Raw genomic sequence first — 21514 nt, 5'->3', positions numbered from 1 at the left:
CTCTTTTTATTCTATTGTATTCTATTATATCCGATACTACAGCACTAATATGTTTCTTATTTGGCTTTATTATGAACCTTTTTTGCTCTTTGATGAGTACAATCTGAATCATTGTTTATTAAAGTTTGAAACACCCTGTAGGTTCACTAATGTTTGTATGCTTAATATAGCATTTAATTTTTACCCTACTGACATTACTGCATGGCACTTGCACTGAATATTTTGGTTATTTGTATTTATGGTTTGCCTTAGTGGCTTTTTGATGCATACATTCATTATGATATAGCAAAAATGATTAGGTTAAAAAGGCAATATGGGGATAACTTCAGATACTCATGAACTGAGGTCAATATGGCGGCACTTGCAGTGATATCTTCTCCCTGATCCTCCAATCAGAGGAGAGGACCAGTGGCGTCGCTACAGGGGGGCAAGGGGGGGCAATTGCCCCCCCTAGGTTAATCCTTGCCCCCCCTCTTGCCCCCCTGCCGAATTTGGATCCCGTCTTTCTTTCTTTTTTTTTATTTCTTTTTTTAACGCGGAGGAGAGAGAGGGTGCGGCCCGAGTAAGATCGGCAGCCAAGGCAACCGATCTTACGCGGGCCGCACCTCGAGCCCTGCTACTTACCTGTGGGAGGGTCTTCTGTACTGCATAGAGGAAGCCTATCAGAGTTCCTAGCAGAGTTCACGTGACATCACATGACTCTGCTCCAGTCCCGCTTCCTCTGTGCTTTACCAGAGAACGCAGAGGGAGGCCGCGTCCTCTGCTGAAGTCTGTCAGCGGCGTCGAGGAGCTGCAGTGCAGGTAAGGGGTGGGGAGGGAGTTTGAATGAGAATGTGTGATTGAGGGAATGAATCTGTGAATGAATGAATGAGTATATGAATGAATGAGTGTGTGTGTGATAGCATGCATGTGTAAGTGCTGGAACCTAGGCATGATGGGACTGTGATTGCTGTTAGCAATCACACTCCTATCATGCCAAGTCAGCCAGTACATGCTGAAACCTAGCTAGCTGCCCCCCTTGTCTATGGATGCTGTCAGCAGTATGGGGTCTGCCCATCACTTACAGCCACCCTGTACCAGCATACACTGGCTGACTTGGCATGATAGGAGTGTGATTGCTAACAGCAATCACAGTCCCATCATGCCTAGGTTTCAGCATTTACTGGTTGGATGTGTAAGTGCTGGAACCTAGGCATGATGGGACTTTGATTGCTGTTAGCAATCACACTCCTATCATGCCAAGTCAGCCAGTACATGCTAAAACCTAGCTAGCTGCCCCCCTTGTGTATTGATGCTACCAGCAGTATGGGGTCTACACATCACTTACAGCCACCCTGTACCAGCATGTACTGGCTGACCTGGCATGATAGGAGTGTGATTGCTAACAGCAATCACAGCAAGCACAGTCCCATCATGCCTAGGTACCAACATTTACTGGTTGCCTGGGTATGATAGGAGTGTGATTGCTGTGTGGGCAGTGTGGATGGCAGGGCTGGCTTTGGGGTGTGCAACCTGTGATCTATGCCTGTAATTTAGGGGTTTTAAATATACCTTTTAATGACGTGTTTTGATGTGAATTCCAATTGATCTTTACCTGCAAAGCTGGGTTTTTGTGTTATTCTGTAGATCCATATCTATATATTTCCATACATTATTTATGTATACCTGCAAATACAGTGTTTGTATGTTTTATTCAGTTGATCAATACCTGCAATGCTGTTTCCATGTATTTATTTGATCTATACCTGCAATGCTACGTTTCATATACTATTGTATACCTGCAAATACAGGATTTGTATGTCTGATTCTGTTTATTTGATATATACCTTCAGTGCTGAGATCACAGGTGAATTTCAGTTGATCTATCCATGCAAAGCTTGGTTTGTGTGTTAAGGTGTTGATCTATACCTGCTATCGGCAACTGGGGCTAATATTAATATATATGGGCAGCAGGGGCAAAAACACTAAGGGGGGTATAAACGACAATGCAGTGTGAAAAATCCATCCTGATGCAGACGTCTGTGACGTGGATTGTGTCCTGCTGTTTGTGTGTTTTTGGTTATCAGTGTAGCAGAGCCTGTCCTCGGGTGTGTGTGTATAGGTGTTGGTGTGGCAGAGCCTGTCCTGGTGTGTGTTCAGTTGTCAGTGTGGCAGAGCCTGTCCTAGGGTGTGTGTTTGGGTGTCAGTGTGTCAGAGCCTGTCCGTGTGTGTGTGTGTGTGTGTTTGGATGTGGGTGTGGAAGAGCCTGTCCTGATGTGTGTGTTCAGTTGTCAGTGTGGCAGAGCCTGTCCTGGTGTGTGTGGGTGTCTGTGTGGCAGAGCCTGTCCTGGTGTGTGTGTGTGTGTGTTTGGATGTGGCAAAGCCTGTCCTGATGTGTGTGGGTGTCTGTGTGGCAGAGCCTGTCCTGGTGTGTGTGTTTGGATGTGGGTGTGGCAGAGCCTGTCCTGATGTGTGTGGGTGTCTGTGTGGCAGAGCCTGTCCTGGTGTGTGTGTGTATGTTTGCTTGTCAGTGTCGCAGAGCCTGTCCTGGTGTGTGTGTCTGAGTGTTGGTGTAACAGAGCCTGTGTTGGTGTGTGTGTGTCTGGGTGTCTGTGTGGCAGAGCCTGTCCTGGTGTGTGTGTGTGTATTTTTGGTTGTCGGTGTCGCAGAGCCTGTCCTGGTGTGTGTGTCTGAGTGTTGGTGTGACAAAGCCTGTGTTGGTGTGTGTGTCTGGGTGTTGGTGTGACAGAGCCTGTGTTGGTGTGTGTGTTTGGTCATCTGTTCCTGGCACTTAACTTACAGTAGGAATTATTTAATTTATATTTATCCAGAGATAAAATGCTCTCCTGAAGTTGTAGTGACTTCAGGGGACAAAACGTTCAAGGCCCTGAAATCATTTAGTGGAAAAGTTATTTATTGTGTTATAATATTTATTTCAAGGATTAGTCACACTCAATTGTGGCTTCAGGCTTCCCATGTTGAATGATCAAGTATTATTTTAGCCCAATAACAAAAGTATAATTCCATAGCACATTACTTTTGGAAATTATGAATGCCCCCCCAGTTTGACTGTGATATCTTGTGTGCCCCCCCTATATATTGTTTCTAGAGTCGCCACTGGAGAGGACAACAATGCAAGCGCTGTCATTTTGCCCTCATGTGAACTAATGTTTGTGATGTTCAAAGTGTTCTGCTAGACTCTATGTGCCATATGCAATTTTAATCTGTTATGATTAATGCTAAAGCTGAAAACAAGTGTATGCGGCTTTTGGGAAATGTTAGATTAGGGATATCAATTGGGAAAATGTCAGTTTATTTTTGTTGACATTTTATAAACCCAATCTAGCCTCACAAATCTAGATTCATTTCTAGACAAATGAAGCTTATATCCCTGCAGAACCCAGAGCAACTACATCTTCACCCCAAACCTGTTCACCCTACGATCCCCAAACTTTATTCACTACCATCACCAAGCTGTATTTAAGTTTTTAAAATACCTAGGGAGGCTTCAGTAACCCCCTGAACTGCTCAAATTATTGAAAAATCCAATTTAGTAAAAAAAAAAGTAGCACTTATTATAAGAAATGGTAACATGATAACTCCGACTATCCCCCGAAGCTATGAGTTCAAATTTAGAGCACAAAGACAGAACTTTTGCTTTACAAAAACAATGATAAAAGAGACACACACAAATATGTACAAAACAGTATAACATAAATAGAGATAAAACACAGAAAATGTACATAAAGCAAAAGTAAAATAATCTATGGAAATCTCTTGAAGTTGCGGCCCCTTGTCAAAATATAAAGAAATTCAAAATTTTTATCTCAGATTCCCAGTCTTATAGAATCCTTGTTCCTTTTTGGTGTCACATGCAGAGGGAAGAGTGTAGCCCAGGCACCTTATGAGCTGGGTTATGAAACTTGGCAGCTAACTCCTGACTCATATTTGAATAAGTCATATTTTGCTGTTGTGGTACCATGTACATTAATAGCACTGTGATGATCGATCCCGCCATGTTATTAGAAACGTACAGGTACCTACGACAGGTCCAGGTTAACGGGAGTTGCCCCGGACCTCCTGTTTCCAGGCAGACAGACATTCTCGTGGAACTCTGGGTCGGGTTGTCTGGGGGTAGTTTGCACAAAGTGTTTAGTTGGGTGAGGGTATTTTGGAGGTCTTTGTTGGGGATTCGTGTGCGGTTTAGCCGGGTCATGGAGCACGTCTGTGTCCTGTTTCTGATCCCATGGCCCGGTAATATTTTATAATGTGGTTTATTTTATAACTGGCCCTGAATGTGGCTGCAGCTCCGGCCCTTCAAAGGGACAATCTTGTAACCTGGCTGGAGCTCTTAATCGGCCAGCACAGCCCTTTTTGTCCAGACGGCAGCATCTCTACAGGGGGGATAACACAGGCAGGGGAAACCCATTGTATCCCCTAATCCCCTCACTTTATCCATTCCCTGTGTACTCCCTGAGCTGATGGGATTTGGGGTTGGGCTCTGTGTACATTGACAATGTCTGGTAAAGGAATGTTGATAGAATTAAGGATCTATTTCTGTGTGTTTGAAATAAAGGTTGTTCTTGTTTTACTGCACAAATTGTGGTCTGACTGATCCGTGGATAGCAGGAGCTATCTGTATGAGGGTACTGGATGGTGATATTGTGCCATTAGTCTCTCCCTGTCTTTATATAGTCGTGGAAGTACATTGTTTTAACCATTATGAGCCTGAACCATTAACAATATATATAAACTTATATATTGCTCAGTTTTTCAAGCTTTATCACACTATTTGCCTGTTGTGTTATTTGTATGGTTGATCTTTAGCTATAACACAAATAGAAATTTGTAAAATCATTTAAAAAATATCCTTCTATATGCACGCACAGCCTCCCCTAGGTTAGCCTTCTGTTTACAATATATAAGATACCTTTAGCATCAGGAGTTGGAACATAGACCAGAATAGTTGGTCGCATCCTACTAACATATTTTTCTCCCAACACAGATTTATGGACAAATCGCCTACAGTCAAAAATCAGATTCAAATTTGAATTCTCAAATTGATAATAATATCGCATATGTCTATGCTGGCCAGTCAGGACTACTCTTGAATATGCCATTATTTTGAGCCTTTACATTTCAGTTTTAACCCACCCAAAATTTGCCACTGATGGTCAGGTGTTTTTTATGACAGCTTTTCTAAATACTTTTCTATTCACTCTTTGTTGATGGAGCTGCATAGATGCACTGGAGTGTCATTTAAGCATAAGTTAATATCAACATTTCATAAAGAAGAAAATATTTGGCTCACAAAATTGCAAAGACATAAAGTCCTCAGTATCATACTGAAAAAGAAGAAAAATATTACTAAAATAGATAACTACAGCATCCAATAACTATTTAACTCGCATTCAGCATGGTTTTGAAAATCTGTTTAGTGTGCCAAACAGCTGTGGATATTGCACAGGGATTCGTCCATCTCCTTGTGCGTTTGTATGATGCTGGATTCTGCCATTGACTTTACGAGCACATAACATCCAAAAAGTACCATGCCGGAGTTAATATTGTCGCAATGATAACTTTTTTCTTATCCATCATCTATTTTAATATACCAAATACATGTCTGCTATATTAATGGCACCTTTAGGCTAGATTAGGTTTATAAAATGTCAACAAAAATAAACTGAAATGTTCCTACTTGATATCCCTAATCTAACATTTCCCAAAAGCTGCACACACTTGTTTTCAGCTTTACCATTAATGATAACAGATTAAAATTGCATATAGAGTCTGGCGGAACACTTAGAAAAGTAAATGTATGAAACTTTTTTTTAGTTCAAGTCCAGGTTACATGGCAACAATAACAAGAGACTGGGGAATTTGAAAAATGTCAGCATTAGTAATGGTATCCTTCCAAACCTGAAGGGTGGTAGTAATGCACGGATGATCCCTATGCAGCAGACAGGCGGTGGAGTCTTGGAGCGGGCTGGTGAAAGAGTTCTTCTCAATTGTGACCAACATGTTGTGTGTGTGGATAGCCCATTCCACTATTCTTTGGAAATAGAAAGACCGTCAATACCTCTCCAGGTCCGGCACCCCTAGCCCTCCCTTACTCCGCAGCCTAGACGAGTGTTTGTATGAAAGTCTGGGTTACCTGCCCCTCCACACATAATGGGAGATCAATCTCGAGCATTGTTTTAGGAAAAGCTTGAAATAAAATAATAATCTAGGTAAAATATTATTCTTTACTGCCACCAGACGACCAACCAAAGTTACAATGGCAAGAAAAAGTACCCTATTTGCTCGATTATAGGACAACCCCCCAAAATTTGAATATTAATTTAGAAAAAAAAGAAAAAGCCTGAATATAAGAGTACCGAATAGGAAAAAGGTTTTACTAGTAAATTTTAATTCACATGTAAACTTTTTTTCATGTTTAATAAAAACCATGGTTTTATTTCATTTTATTTGCTTTTATTTGCCAACCTGCCCCCCAGTTATGCACATCTGCCCCACGTATGCCTTATACCCCCTATATGCCACTCTGTCCTCTGATATGCCTTATACTCCCGATATACCACTCTGCCTCCAGGATATGCCACATTGCCCCCCTATATGTCACTCTGCCTCCAGGATATGCCACTTTGCCCCCCTATAGGCCACTCTGCCCCCCCAGATATGCCTTATTCCTCCCTACTTGCTAATCTTCCCCACCTGATATGCCTTATACTCCCTATATGCCCCCCCTACTTACTGATGGATCCCTAAACTTGTCCTTGTGCGCCAGACTCCCTGGTGTCATGTGGGGGCAGCCAGTGAGCGTCTGCACAATGCACGTAGACAATCTCTGCTGCTGCTGGGACTTCCGCCAGGGCTTCTATGGCTGAGCACCCCTGGCAAGGAAATCCTGATGTCTTGGGATGTTATATAAGGTCTGGTAGTACTGCTGAAACATTTTGCTATATTATCTGTGGACAATATTAAGGCCCTAAGGGTCCTAGCTTTGGGGTTGACGACCATATTAAAATAAGTCTGCCTCGGACTGTAATACCCTCCTAGAAATCTGCTAATCTATTGAGGATGGAGGCCACAAAGGTGGGTTTTTTTTATGACCCATAGTTCCCTTCATGAAGAGTGCTCTCCTCTCCAGATCTTGCCATTGTTTTTTTCTACCAGAATTACTATCCCTTTGGTGCTAGATGAAGAGGCGCTATACAGAAAAATATGCGGCTAGTGGGTATATGTACTTTTTGGCTCTTTCTTTTTTGTTCTGTTTGATTTCTGTGATGCCGACCCTCAGAACATGGTTCTCCTGATCAATAATCGCCACCATGTCCTCTTTAGTAGGTAACTTGCAAAGTGTCTGCTGCCAGTCTCCTTCTGGAATCCCAGAGGCCTGCTTTGGCCTCTAGGCCAATTAAATTGTATCTGTGGTCACTGTGCTTACTGCACTGGTGGGAAGTGACACCATTTTGGAAGGCATGCTCTCAGTCTCCTGAGCCAAGGAGACCTAGAAAAATAATTTTTATTTTTCTCAATATGGCTTCAAGTTACAGGCCACGATGAAAGTATATAAAAGTAATATTACACTTTGTGGGATATTTACTTAACATACATCGTTAGATAGTTATACAGGCTGAAAAAAGACATGCGTCCATCAAGTTCAGCCTTTCCTTTATCTGTTAATTTGTTGCTGTTGATCCAAAAGAAAGCAAAAAAAAACCCAGTTTGGCTCTTTCCAATTTTGCACTAACCAGGCAAAAAATTCATTCTTGACCCCAAAATGGCAGTCAGATTCCTCCTTGGATCAATAAGCTGTTTCCTCATAATTAAAGATTATATCCCCGAATATTATGTTTTTTTCAAGTATCCATCCAGTTGCTGTTTAAACGTCTGTACAGACTCCGATAAAACTTCCTCTGCAGGCAGAGAATTCCACATCCTTATTGTCCTTACTGTAAAAAACCCTTTCCTCTGCTTTAGTCTAAATCTCCTTTCTTCCAGTCTAAATGCATGACCACGTGTCCTATGCATAGTCCTGTTTATGAACAGATTTCCACACAATGGTTTGTATTGGCCCCTGAATATATTTATGTAATGTTATCATATCCCCTCTGAGGCGACGTTTTTCTAAACTAAACAGATTAAAATTTGTTAACCTTTCTTCATAACTTCTTTTGCAATGTAGTAATAAAGGAAAAATATATTTATTCTGAATAGTGGGCCAATTAACAGCATTTTACATATCGATGACAAGATGGATTAGACAAACAAAAAAAACATTACATCCCCCTTTATAGTAAAAAAAAAGATTGATACATTAAATAAAAATATGGGAATTATGCGGAAAAAACAATACGGAAAATACCAACATTTCTCTTAAGATGTAGATTGAAATGATCCACATCAGGTTAAATATTACTTGAAATAGAGATCTGTTTATACTCAGTTTGGTTTGACTTACTTTCTTATATATTGTGTGCCTTTGTTGCACATAACACCTGGCTAGGAAACAAGCCAGGTGCCCAGACTTTTCATTTTATTGAGTAGATACATATAGTAAATATTTAGAAGCTGCATAAATGTGCCACGAGTTTTTCACAGCCGTTTTACCCACAAGAGGGATCCTGGAAAGATTCCTATATTTTTATTTTTTCTGATCTTCATTACATTATTCGCCAGCTAACACTGTTGGTAATAATATATAAAAAAATATATACACATTATTTAATGATACATAGAAAATAGAATCCAAGCTAGATACAATAGGGAGTAAATTCTGATAGTCTTAACCAAGGGAGTAATAATACAACCCGTACAGACAGTGTTGGGGAAAACATTGGAGAGCTTTAATGAAAACACAATTAGTCATTTGCGGGCTTTGAATGCTCTCATGATTATAAACATGGGAATGAAGCTTTATTTAGTCTAGAGGCAAACGGTACTAACATTTGAATATTTTAGAAAGCACAATGCAAACCATTCTGAGTGCCAATTGGCACCAACAAATGGAATTAATATGATATGTGCCAAAAAGGAATGGAAGAATAGCAAGAATGTGCTTTTAGGGACACACAAATAGCACAGCAATGTATTTAAAAAATGTATATCCCTCAAGGAAATACATACGCAGTCATTGTGGTCATAGTGGCCACACAGCTGATTGTGGCCGCATATTTCAAAATAAAATTACACATTAAATTAAAATAAATAATGAATACACAGATTTTCTTACAAATATATATATATGGACATATACATATATAACAATTACTATTTAAAATCAAATAAAGAATAGAAAATGCAATATAAAATGTTAATCCCTTAAGGACAAAGGACATTTTTTCAATTGAGAATGAGAGTATTTTCAACATTTCAATGTCCTTGTTCAGCCATAATGTCCTTATTTCTCCTTTAGTGTACCCACACTTCATTTATATTTTATATTTGTTATATTTTTTTTTCTTTTGAAACCATATTTATCTATATAATCTTGCAAAAAATATTGAAAAAGTGGTATGTAATAAATTTGAAAAAAACATCCAGTTTTACCTTTGAAATATTAATTATAGATCAAAGATACGTTTAGTTTTTATAAATTGTAATATTTTTAAATTTGGTATTCTCTACTTTCAATACCACTCACAGATGTCAAAACAGCTATATAAAACTATTTAAGAAAAGTAGACAGCCAAGGTTATTCCACTATGGTCATTTTGACATATTTCCCCACTCTTGTTATCCAAAGTTGGTAGTAAAAACAAATCTGCTTTTCAAACACTCTTTGCATTGCTACTTTGGATTTCTTGCCCAGGATATGTGATGCCCCACGTCTATAGGTCTGGCATAATTTGAGAAGCTACGGGGCTAATTCCCAAACAAGTGCATTTTAAAAAATTATTTTTATATTGAGAGGAGGTACTGGCAGGGCCGGCGCCCCCTATAGGGAAAGTAGGCGCCATTTCAAGCGCGGCCTCGGCTCAGGTCACTTTGTGGGAGGCAGGAAGCCGCGGCCGCGACTCAAGGTCACTATGGGGAGCAGTGGGAGCTTTAAAAGAGGTGGGGTATAAGTGGGTATGGCAAAAGAAGGGGAGGGCTTGTGGGGGTGGAGCCAGGGGGTGGCAAAATTATGTTTTGCCTAGGGAGCTGTGCATCCCTGCTCTTCTGAGCAGAGAGGAAACTTGCTAGGAGATCTGATTAGGGTCTCTACAGATGGGTCTCCATCAGAGTAAGGGTATCCCTTGGTGAAATCAGCAATGACAACGCCAGAAAGGCTGAATGGAGATTTAAGCATTGAAAACAGCTTTATGTAACAATTTTCACTTTGAGTGCTTGCCACATTCAATTGCTCACCTTGGGGCTATAACTTACGCAGATGCTTAAAGCACCAGGACATCCTGGTGTGTACTACTTCCTCTGTTGTTTAAGATGTTTTGTATGATGGATTATATAGAAAACCTATCATGAACCTTGGGCACTCAAAATAACTTTAAATTATTACAAAAATTGGTATTGTTTACATCTGTGTAATGACAAATGAAGCTAAATCATACTGGTGGATATTTACTGACTGAAACTATAAATATGAAAACTTTACATTTAACTTGAAAAAAATACAAAGGAATGAAATAAATAATATAGCGACAAATATTAAAATCATAACAAACCCAAAATAAGTGAGTTGCCCACGTTATTTTCTTTAATTTTTTATGAGCATTCGATTTTTAACCCCTTAATGACAAAGCACGTACATGTACGGGCTCAAAATGCATTGTTTTTAACGGGTTTAGGGACCGCCCATTGTCCTTAAGGGGTTAAAAATGCAATGTTACAGCTTTCTCACTAAAACAGATAATCTTGAGATTCTGTTGTAGAATAGTATTTGTTTAATACCACCATAATTCCCTTGATGTTTCTTATTCAAACACTGCATCCAGTTAAATAACATTGCGTTTTCAAAACTGTTTGTCTTACGTGAATGGCATTTCATTTAAATGCAAGTACTTATAGATAAAGGAAATGATGACAATAGCATAATAATATGTTATTAATGGGAATATTGAATTTGCTTTATGCAAGTGTAAACATATTGGCTTCATTCTACTCATTGCTATCTTTATCGAAAATAAGCAGTTCAACTTACTCAAATATTCATTCCAGTGGAGTGGTGTCAATAGAACAGGAGTTTTTGGGAGAGGCGAACATTTTACTGACTTTATCTTGCATTATAAAGAGCCAGAGCCAGTGAACTTTTCCTGTAAGAGGAGCTGAGTTGCCTTTGTATAATGCATAGCTTAATTAGTGTCATGACTTGATGTGAAACCTCCTCACATTAACCATACATTATGCAAGGCCAGCTAAGCATTTCTAGCAAGAAATGTGGATAGTACTTGTCAAGTCAAGGTTTTTAAGCTACTGTAGTGCTATAATTTAACACCTTTCTCTGCTCCCCACCCAATACCTCGGGGTAACATCCTCCTCCATGCTCTTAATCATTTTGATACTTCGACTCCCTTCTTTGCCACAAGCTACCCTAAACTGTTTCAGTCAAGTCACCCCCTCTCCCGTTCTCAACTCACCACCTGCCCCCTCGATCCTGTACCCTCACATCTTCTATCATATCTTTCTGGTTTCCTTACCCCAACCCTAACTAATATCTTTAATCTCTCTCTTTCCTCTGGGGTATTCCCATCCTCATTCACACATGCCAACATCTCTCCCATCCTAAAGAAACCTTCCCTTGATCCCACATCCCCATTCCTTTCTCCCTTCAGCATGCAAACTGTTGGAACAAATAACTTATAATCAACTAACTCATTCTTTCCACAAACTCTCTATTTGATGATCTACAATGGTTTCTGTCCACAGCATTCTACAGAGGCTACACTCACTAAAATGACCACCCTCTTCTTCTACAAACTCTTCATCCTCATGGCATCTGTGACATAGCTCTTCCCTGGCTACAATCATACCTCTTTGACCGTTGGCTTCCAATGCCACCCATATGTTGAGAACACCATAATCTACATTTCCTCTCCTTTTCCTCTATCTTCTAACTTGCCTCATCCACTGTCTATCTGGAATTGCATCATGCTTGATGATATCCAATTGCCTGAAGCTCAACATATCCAAGACTGAGCCTATGGCCATTCTGCCATCCCCTCTGTCCACAATTCCTAACATCTCTATTACTGGTTTCAACTCCACTATCCAACCAACAAAGTTCATTGCCTTGGTGTCATACTCTCTCATTCATTCCTCACATACAATCACTCATCAAATCCTTCCTCCTTCCCCCGAAAAACACCTTCCGGATCCACCCATTCCTCATTCAAGAAACAAACACTTCTTATGATATCCTATCTGGATTATTACAACTCCCTACTAACTGGTCACCTTCTCTTCCATCTTTCACCATCCCAATCCATCCTCAACACTGCAGCTACACTAATGTTCATTTGTCACCATTCCTCATCTGCTGCTCCACTGTGCCAATTGCTCCATTGGACTCCCCATACCTTCCAGAATTAAATTCAAGCTTCTGATCCTGACCTATAGAGCCCTTGACAGCTCTGCACCACCCCTATATCCAAATATATCCTTAACGGCCCTATTAATTTATCTCATAACTTGCTTATTTCTTCTACCATTAGTACCTCTTCCTACTCCCATATTCAGAATTTCATATGTGTTGCACCCCCCTTTTGCGCCCCACTTCATCATCAATTTGGAGGATGAAATGTTCACTTGATACCTAATATATCCCACCCACTGGCCGGTGCCATGATTAAAAGATTATTAGTGTTATTCATTTTACCTGTCAGTAGTAATAATGTTATGGCTGATTGGTGAATATATTGGGATTGCTCCTAGCTACCTTTGCTGGAGCATTGTGCCTTATGTTTGTTGGCATTGTACATTCTCTGGTTTTGATCCCTTGTTTTAGTCTCAGACTATGATCTTGTTGGTTCTATGATGGGTATAAATCTTTAAACCAGGGGTGTGGCCTGTAGTCGGGGTTTAGATAATCATCATGGCGAGCAGTGCATTTTTTTTTTACCTCTCCTATGCTATCTCAGAGTTCCCAACCCTCCCCGAAATGGGGTTGTTTCTCCATCCTCCATGACACACACAAGAATAACCCTCTCTCAATGTCTCCCTGCCTTCTCAGCTGACCTGCCCCCATGTCCTGGTCCATTTTTTTCCGCAGCTTCGCTTCTTCTCTTCTACTCCTTCTTCCATCTTCTTGTTTTTTTGTCTTTTTTCTTTGTCTATTTCTCCCCACTATGAGATCAGTTAACATCTATATATATGGAGAAATTTAAGTTGTTAAATACTATTATTGATATCAACAGATTTGTTTGTAAACTGACCTTAAAACATATATTTTTGCAAAACGCTGACGATGCGACTGATGAAAAGATAGTTTACCTCTGTGATGATTTGAGTGCAACTGATTAAATTTTGAGAGCCAGAATGTTACAGTTTACTATGATAAATTGGATGTTGGTACTAATGCTGATAATGGTATTGCAGCTCATTATAACAATTCAGATATAGACATTAACACTGATAATGATCCTGTTTCCACAGTTTTCATAACATTGTGATTTTCAATCTAAAGAGTTTTGTGAACTCCAGGCTTTGAATTCATTGGAATCTTCATCCTTTGTGTTATTCGCCCCTTTTTGAAGTGAATTTGTTTCCCCTCTGGTATACTTTATGTCTAAAATTATATCAAATTTTTATCCAGTAAATTTCACAGTCCAGGCAATAGGTTTTTCAACAATATGCAGAACTCCAACAATGTAAGCTTCATACACATAATTTAAACAAAAAAGCTAGCTCTAATTTTCTAATATCTTTAAAAAAAACAAAAACAGACCCATTGTAATTCTGAGTTTGAGTGACTATAGGACAGAATCTTTGAGGCAACTACAGGATAGCTCTAAATATGTTAGTCTTACATTTAATCCCACTAATACATTTCCATACGTGCTGTACATATTACATAGTTGAAATAGGATGTATTAAACAAGTAGACTTAGCATTTTAGAACCCCCCATTTTGTTTCTGTCCCCCCAAATATGATTTCTAAAGACACTACTGATTCTAGGAAGTGGCATGCTAATTTTAGGAATTGCGTGCTTAATGTGAATCAAATAGCTATTGAAAATAGAAGCATCAATCTACTGCTTACTAGTCAGAAAAAAGAGATGTGCAAATAGGCCATATTGATATTGATAGGCCATAGTGATATTTTTAGTCTATTGAATTTGAAATATACATATATAACTTATGATTTTTCTTTGGCATTTTGTTAAACGATAAAAATAAACTATTGGCATGTCTATTTTTGAAAGCATTCTTACTTTACAGCACTTTTTCGCACCTGTCTAAAACTTTTGTATATTATTATGTATATATATTTTAGAGAAACTCTTTCTTTTCACTTTGATCCCCAATACAGCTCGCCACAGGGTGATCAACAAGCAAGGGTCTATAAATTTGCATTGTTGTTCCCAACAGAGTCTGGATACATCCTTTGGGAACTGTTTCTCATAAATAATCATTATTAGCTCAACTGACACTTGTGCTGAGCTCAATATAGACCCACGGATTCAGACTTCCCCTTACAAGTGAGACTTCAGGCTGTCTTCTGACCATAACTGGGAACTTCTTGGCTCCGGCTACCCGGAGCCTTCCCTTGCGAGACGCATCAAGGACTGCCCACTGATGTCAGTGGGAGGTCCCGCTGACGTTAATGGAAGGTCCCGCTGATGTCGGGGGCATTCCCACTGATGGGAGTGGGAAACACACCCATTTAAATCCGGAGGACTGGTGCTTCGCCTGACAATCTCCGGGTCAAACGCGGAGAGTTCCCAGGTATGCTTATGACTTCAGCCTCATCTCCCATGTATTGGAGTCATTGTGGTAATCTAATGAATGATTCTTAGAGCGTAATAGTATATACTAAGGTAATTCACAGATTGTAGAATTCAGTTGTGTAAATACGTATTTTACTTATTTTAGTTTAAGAAAAACAAAACTCTCAGATCTACTATATATGAATTTCATTTTTCTACTGTAACTTAAGTCAGCTGCAGAGTGCATTTTTGATGACATATAACTCAGCAGAAAGAGTCAGTTCTTTAAGCTCTTTAATTGAGTAGGAAATTAATGGAACAGTTAAAGTCACTATATATGTTAATAAGCAAGTGACCTCTCTTATTGAGATCATTGAGACTAATGAAAGGATAATGCAGAACTGAGACGAAATAAAATATGCAGCTAATTTAAATCAAGAAATATGAATACAAAAGTACAGTTATTTTAAATAAAGTTTCAGAAGTTATGCACTTTTACCTGAATACATTCTCTTTTTTATAAGCTAGTGTATGGGGATGACAGAAGGCATCATTTGCATGGTAATGAGCATTATTTAACCATAAGTATGTTTGAATTATTGCATAACCTTTCTGATAAGATGGGGAAAATTGCAATAGAAATGTTCATTTTTAAGTAATGAATAGGATGGTGATCCAGGGCTTTGGTCGATTACTGCCAAATTATACGCACTTAAGGAATTATCCTTTATCTCTATAGCATCATTCCCCAGCTGAGAGTACAACAAACTGGAACAAGATACATAAGAAGGAAGAAATAGATAATGTTTAAGGTGAAGAGCTATATATTTGTAGTGATAAGATTTAGAATACAGAATATTGTTATTAATGAGGAAGAACAGTATTTCTTAACAAATGAAATAGTGTTAACACTTTGGGTGCTGGAGTGAGAACACAGGTAAGGTAGACTATCAGTTCTGTTTTGGAAAGATTGAGTTCAGGTCTTTCAGGTGGTATGATTTGAAGCAATAAGATAGGATTGATGAGTTCATGGTACGATCAGTGACAAATGTACCATTGTGCTGCCCTGGGCCTGACTCAGGGCAGCTGCTACCTTTGTGGCTACCATGCTCCCTGGTGAGCACCTGGATGTGATGTCCTATCTTGGTGGTCTGTGCCTTAAAGGCACACAATACATTTTTCGTCATTCTATGGAGGCAAACTTCATAGTGGAGATGGACCAGTTGTGGAGATTAACAAGGTAAGCCTTGTAACCGGCCAATTGAGTAGCAGCTCATACCCTATACATTTTGGGGGCAATCGCAACTGTTGACTCCTGAACCTGCTGCTCTAGATGGCCTAGGCCAAATTACATCACAGGATAGGATCTGGACAAATCTGGAAAAAAGTAAGGATATAAGTGACATTTTAGGCTTTCATAGCAAGCAAGGAGTCAGAATTGAAGAAGTGTTTGTCACTAATCAAACGGCACAAGTGAGAAAGAAAGAATTACATCATATGCAACTGTAGAATCTTAGAGGAGCTTCCCATTTATTTTCAACAACCTTCAACAACCTTACCAAATGATAATACTATAAGCATAAGTTAGAACAGTAGTTAGAACAGTAAGTGCAGTAAGTTTGTCTGCCATTTTGCCACTAGCCATCCATAGAAGAGATACTGAGAGTTGTGAATACTACCTTTTACTTTAGTCTTAAATGGGTTATCTACTAACAAACATTTTAATATTATAAAGGTTAAATCTAATCCAGCGAAACAACAAAGTTGTAGAAGAGCTACCCTAGCTTGATGACGGCATTCTGGTCAAATGGAATAGGTAACGTCACCTTCTTTGCAGCTAATTAGACCTGTTTAGTGACTAAATTAGCCAATGGAGATCAACTCTTTTTCCGTAGCATTTAACACTTATTCATCTGCATACTTACATAGGACTTCATTAATCATGCATGTATACAATACAGTTATTAATGATATATTTAATTCTGCTCTCTAGAGGCCATCCAGATATTAAGAGCATGCCAAGTAAAAATTAAATGTGATTTATAAGAAAGCATCCATTTTATGGATTTTAAAGTCTTATCCTCGTGTATGGCTCTGAATAATGTTTTACATTCTAACAATGATCCATTGCCTAATAATTTAAATGTAATTAATAACTTATGCATTCCTAATATTTTCCTGACCTTACTTTGTCTATTACTAGCATTATAGCAAAAAATGGTATCACAACACACATAGTGGATATATGTGACATATGTAAGTATATCATTTATTATGTAGACCCTCCACCCCATAGAAGAAGGCAAGGTGGTAAAGAGGAGGCATGGGGAAGCTCCATGCAGCCCCTTACCCCCCAAATGCATGATTATTAAATAGAAAAAAAAACACAACAAGATAATATATTTAACAGCAATATATTTACATGTTGCATTTGATTACTATAACTGTACTTGCACTGTTAATGAATCAGCTTTAATTACATTTATTAGTAATGTGTTTCAGATATGATTAACTAGTATTAATTTGTAAAATGCAGAAGGGTCGCTGAAGCATCAGTTTGTTTGTTGTATACAATGAATAGAGTAAAGAATATGGCAGTTTAATTAAAGCTTGTGTTGGCTTTTAATTTGAAATCAACAAGGCCATGATTGCAAGGGTGTCATTAAAGCATTTTTGCAAAATGTACCTAATTTAGCTTTCATTTCATGGTTCATTAGAAATGGGATTCCATTTTCAGGCAAATACTAAAGAAAATGTCTATATCAAAAATGATTACTAAAAATCTTCTGTGTATAAAAAACTAACATTAGTAGAAAGAAGAATGTATGGGAAGACAATATTTCATGTATGTATATAACATTATAGTAATACTTCACACATTAAATATAAAGTACAATAAAGGAAGAGTTTAAAATAAACAAAACATAACACCGTTGAATGTATGTGAAATTATTAAACATTACTAGATACTATAATGTTATATGTTTACCATCCACTATTAAGTCATTTGTTATGTTGGAGAAATGTATCCAATGTGGGTGACAAAGGTTGCTGCTGTGTCATTTATGTGTTTGCTGCACACTGCACAACAGGGACACTTATTCTTGATGTGGTGGGTAATGTTGGGACCCAATTGGGATGATTCTGTTACATGAAAGTATGATCAGTAATGGCAGACATCATGTAACATCAGACAGTACCATGCTTCTTTTATAGTCATTTGTTGCAGTAAGAATGAAGTTATGGCTCTCTGCTTGAGACCTTTGGAATTGTGCTGTGACTCCAGAATTAAGTGTTATCATACCAAGCATACCAAGCAGCCATGGTCTTGCTAATCCACTGGCTTTGTGGTATAGAGAAGAGGGTCTCAGTTGCCTCATGACACCCCCTAATCCTTATCCACCCTTGTATTAAAATACTTGCATGCGAAACTAAGCATATTTGTAATATGCTGAGGTACTGCACTTTTTCTCAGACTTGATAAAAAAAAGAGGTCATCTCTTCTTATGTTGGAGATAGTAGCCAAACAAAAGTAAAAAGCCACCAGCCTTTTAAAAGATTGATACATAGGTTGGGCAATATAAATGCAATCTGCTGGTTTCAGTTAGGATTCCCTACTGTTCCCTTTTTTATTACAGATGTTTCATTTAGGTGGCTAGTCATAAATGTTATTTCTGCTCGGTAACATTTTTGTTTCGCTTTTTTGTTGTGCCATGAACATCTGTTTAAGAAATATAGTACTAAATGTAGTACTAAATACTTTAATGTAGATGGAGGTGTAATATTGAAGTCTAGTCACTACACAAAGCAAGTACATGGTTGCTTGTGAGTATGATTTTAGCATACAATCTTAATTTTCAGGAAAGGTCTACATTTTAAATGGGTCATAGAATTAAGCCCAGGTTGCCTATAGTAGCCAGGACTTTAGGCACTTTTTACATAATAAATTCATTTGTTCAATACTTTTTTTCATGGGTTTTTGGTGAATGAGGATAGGGTTGTTTACCAAATTTGTTTTGGGCTGCCTTATACTGAACAACTTCAGTAGACATATCCTCCAGGCTGAACGGTGCCATCCTTCCCCTGTCTGTTGAAAAGGTAAGACTTCCAACAAGGTGGCAAGAAGTTTTTCAACCCACCCTACTACTTACTCTTATATGAAGGAAGATATCTTTGTGTTCGCATCTGTTTTGTGATTTCATTGGTGGTTTTATCCATCCATAATGCTACACAGAAATAAAAAAAAATATTTAATCATCGCCTTTCTGCCTATCTTTCTTTCCATCAATATATCTTTGTATCTATTGACCTGTCTAGGGCCAGATTTACGCGGGCAGAGGAAGGGTGAGGCGAGAGCGATACTCACCTCGGGAGCAGCTGCAGGGGGGCAGCCTGCAGACTAGCTGGGAGATCATAATCTCCCTCTAGTCGGCTCAACATCAAGGAGTGCGAGGTCTGTCACTTCAGGGCAGTGTATGTGTATATGTGTGTGTGTAAGGCCAGTGTACGTGTATATGTGTGTAAGGGCAGTGTATGTGTATACTTGTGTTTATGGGCAGATGTGTGTATGGGCAGTGTATATGTATGTGTAAAGGCAGTGTATGTGTATATGTGTGTTTATGGGCAGTTGTGTAAGGGTCCTGGGAGGGAGGCTAACATTAGTCATTTTTAATTTAAAAAAATCTCTGCTGCTGTGGACTACTTTTACAATGATGCTCAGCCAGCATTTTGGTGGACACCTGGCTGCCTGAGAATCATGGGATTTTTTTTCCAAAATCCAATGATTATTTGTTTTTTTAATATTGTAGTTGGGGGGTTAGGGGTACAGAAGGAAAGAAAGGAAGGGTGGGAGGGGGGGAGAGAACACACGTAATAGATCAAGACATAGAAACAGATAACTACTAACTCCCCAAGCAGTAAAGTCACCAAGGTATTTACAGAGTAATCATGGGAATTTTTGTTCACACCTAGCATCTGCGACTTTACTGTTGCTGCACTTCCCATGACGCTCAGCCAGCATCATGGAAGTAGTATGTCTGGCTGAGCCTCAGGGGAATTCAATTCAATGTGTTGGTTGTTTTTAAGATGCATGACTGCTGACAAAAACAAAGTGTGTTTTAAGTGGCGATGCAAGCGCGACATTGTAAAGTGCAATTGCTTCTATCGGTGAGTTCTGCGAGATTTAAAAAAATTAAAAAAGTGCCCCTCTTTCACATTTTGAAATGTTGGGAGGTATGCTTTAAGGCCATGAACTCCTAAATAACATAGGTTTAACTGCCGATCGCATACGCACACTGCAAAAGGATAAAATCTTAACGTGCCACACACAGCAGAATACCGTATTTATCGGCGTATAACACGCACTTTTTTAACTAAAATATGAAGCTGAAACCCTACCTGCGTGTTATACGCCGATAAATCCTAGAGCCAGTGGCGGAACTACCGGGGTCACAACTGCGACCGGGCCCTGGAGTTCTGCCAGTCAGGGGGGGCCCAAGGGGTGCCGAGCGGTTGCTGAAGACGACCGCTCGGAAACTCTCGGGCCCCCCTGACTGACAGAAATCCAGGACTCCTCTGCTGGCGGCCGCCGCCGCCTGCCTCAGCCTCAGCCGCCTACCTCAGCCTCAGCCGCCGCCGCCCGCCGCCTGCCGCCTGCCGCCTGCCTCAGCCGCCTGCCTCAGCCGCCTGCCGCCTGCCGCCTGCCTCCTGCCGCCTGCCTCCGCCTCCGCCGCCGCCTGCCTCAGCGCTTCAACTCTTGTGTTGGAAGCGTGAGGCGTTTGTCTCGGGTGCCGGCGCTCAGCAGTGAAGCGCCGGCACCCGAGACAAACGCCTCACGCTTCCAACACAGGAGTTGAAGGTAAGTGACCGGGGTGGGGTTAGGGAGAGAGAGGGGAGATCCTGAGAAGGGGGGTTAGGGTGTGTGTGTCTGAGTGTGTGTGTGTCTTACTGTGTGTGTGTCTTACTGTGTGTGTCTTACTGTGTGTGTGTCTTACTGTGTGTGTGTGTGTGTGTGTGTCTTACTGCGTGTGTGTGGTTTCCCAGATAGCAGTGATTCTGATGAAGTTTTTTTTGTTCAGTTTTTTTGTTCATAGTAAAGCAAAAACTTTTAACCAAAGTCTGAACCTCAGACTGGCCATCTGACATACGATATGCCCAGTGGGCCAGTGCTAGATAGGGGCGCATAATAACTGATGCCACGGCCATCTTTAACGCAGGGCAAAAGCCCACACCAACCACGATCTCAGAGGTCGCAACTGCGTCTGGGCCCGCCTCTCGATCACTTCCGCAGGGGCCCTACTGCTTATCTGTGCATTGTTTGCACTGTGTGAGCAATGTCTCTTTTACAGCACAGAGCAAAGCAGCGGCCCCTGCGGAGGTTTGTGAGCGGCACCCAGAGATCTGCAGTTCAGGTAAGGGGGTAGGGGAGGGTAAATTAATGAGTATGTGTGATTGAGGGAATGAATATCTGTGAATGAGGGAATAAATTAATATATATGTGATAGCATGGATGTGTTAGTGGGGGGAAGCATGGCACAGTTTTTTGGAGCAAAGATGGCAAGTCCCATGCTTACAATATGGGTGCTAGGCAGGTCCTGTGGATGCAATCTGGGTGATATTCATTTACAAGGGGGTGCTGGCTGGGAGCATCACATAAATTAATACTAAGG

The sequence above is a fragment of the Spea bombifrons genome, chromosome 1 (genome assembly GCF_027358695.1).
Source record: "Spea bombifrons isolate aSpeBom1 chromosome 1, aSpeBom1.2.pri, whole genome shotgun sequence".
In the NCBI taxonomy this organism is placed as follows: domain Eukaryota; kingdom Metazoa; phylum Chordata; class Amphibia; order Anura; family Pelobatidae; genus Spea; species Spea bombifrons.
This window is presented reverse-complemented; position numbering follows the sequence as displayed.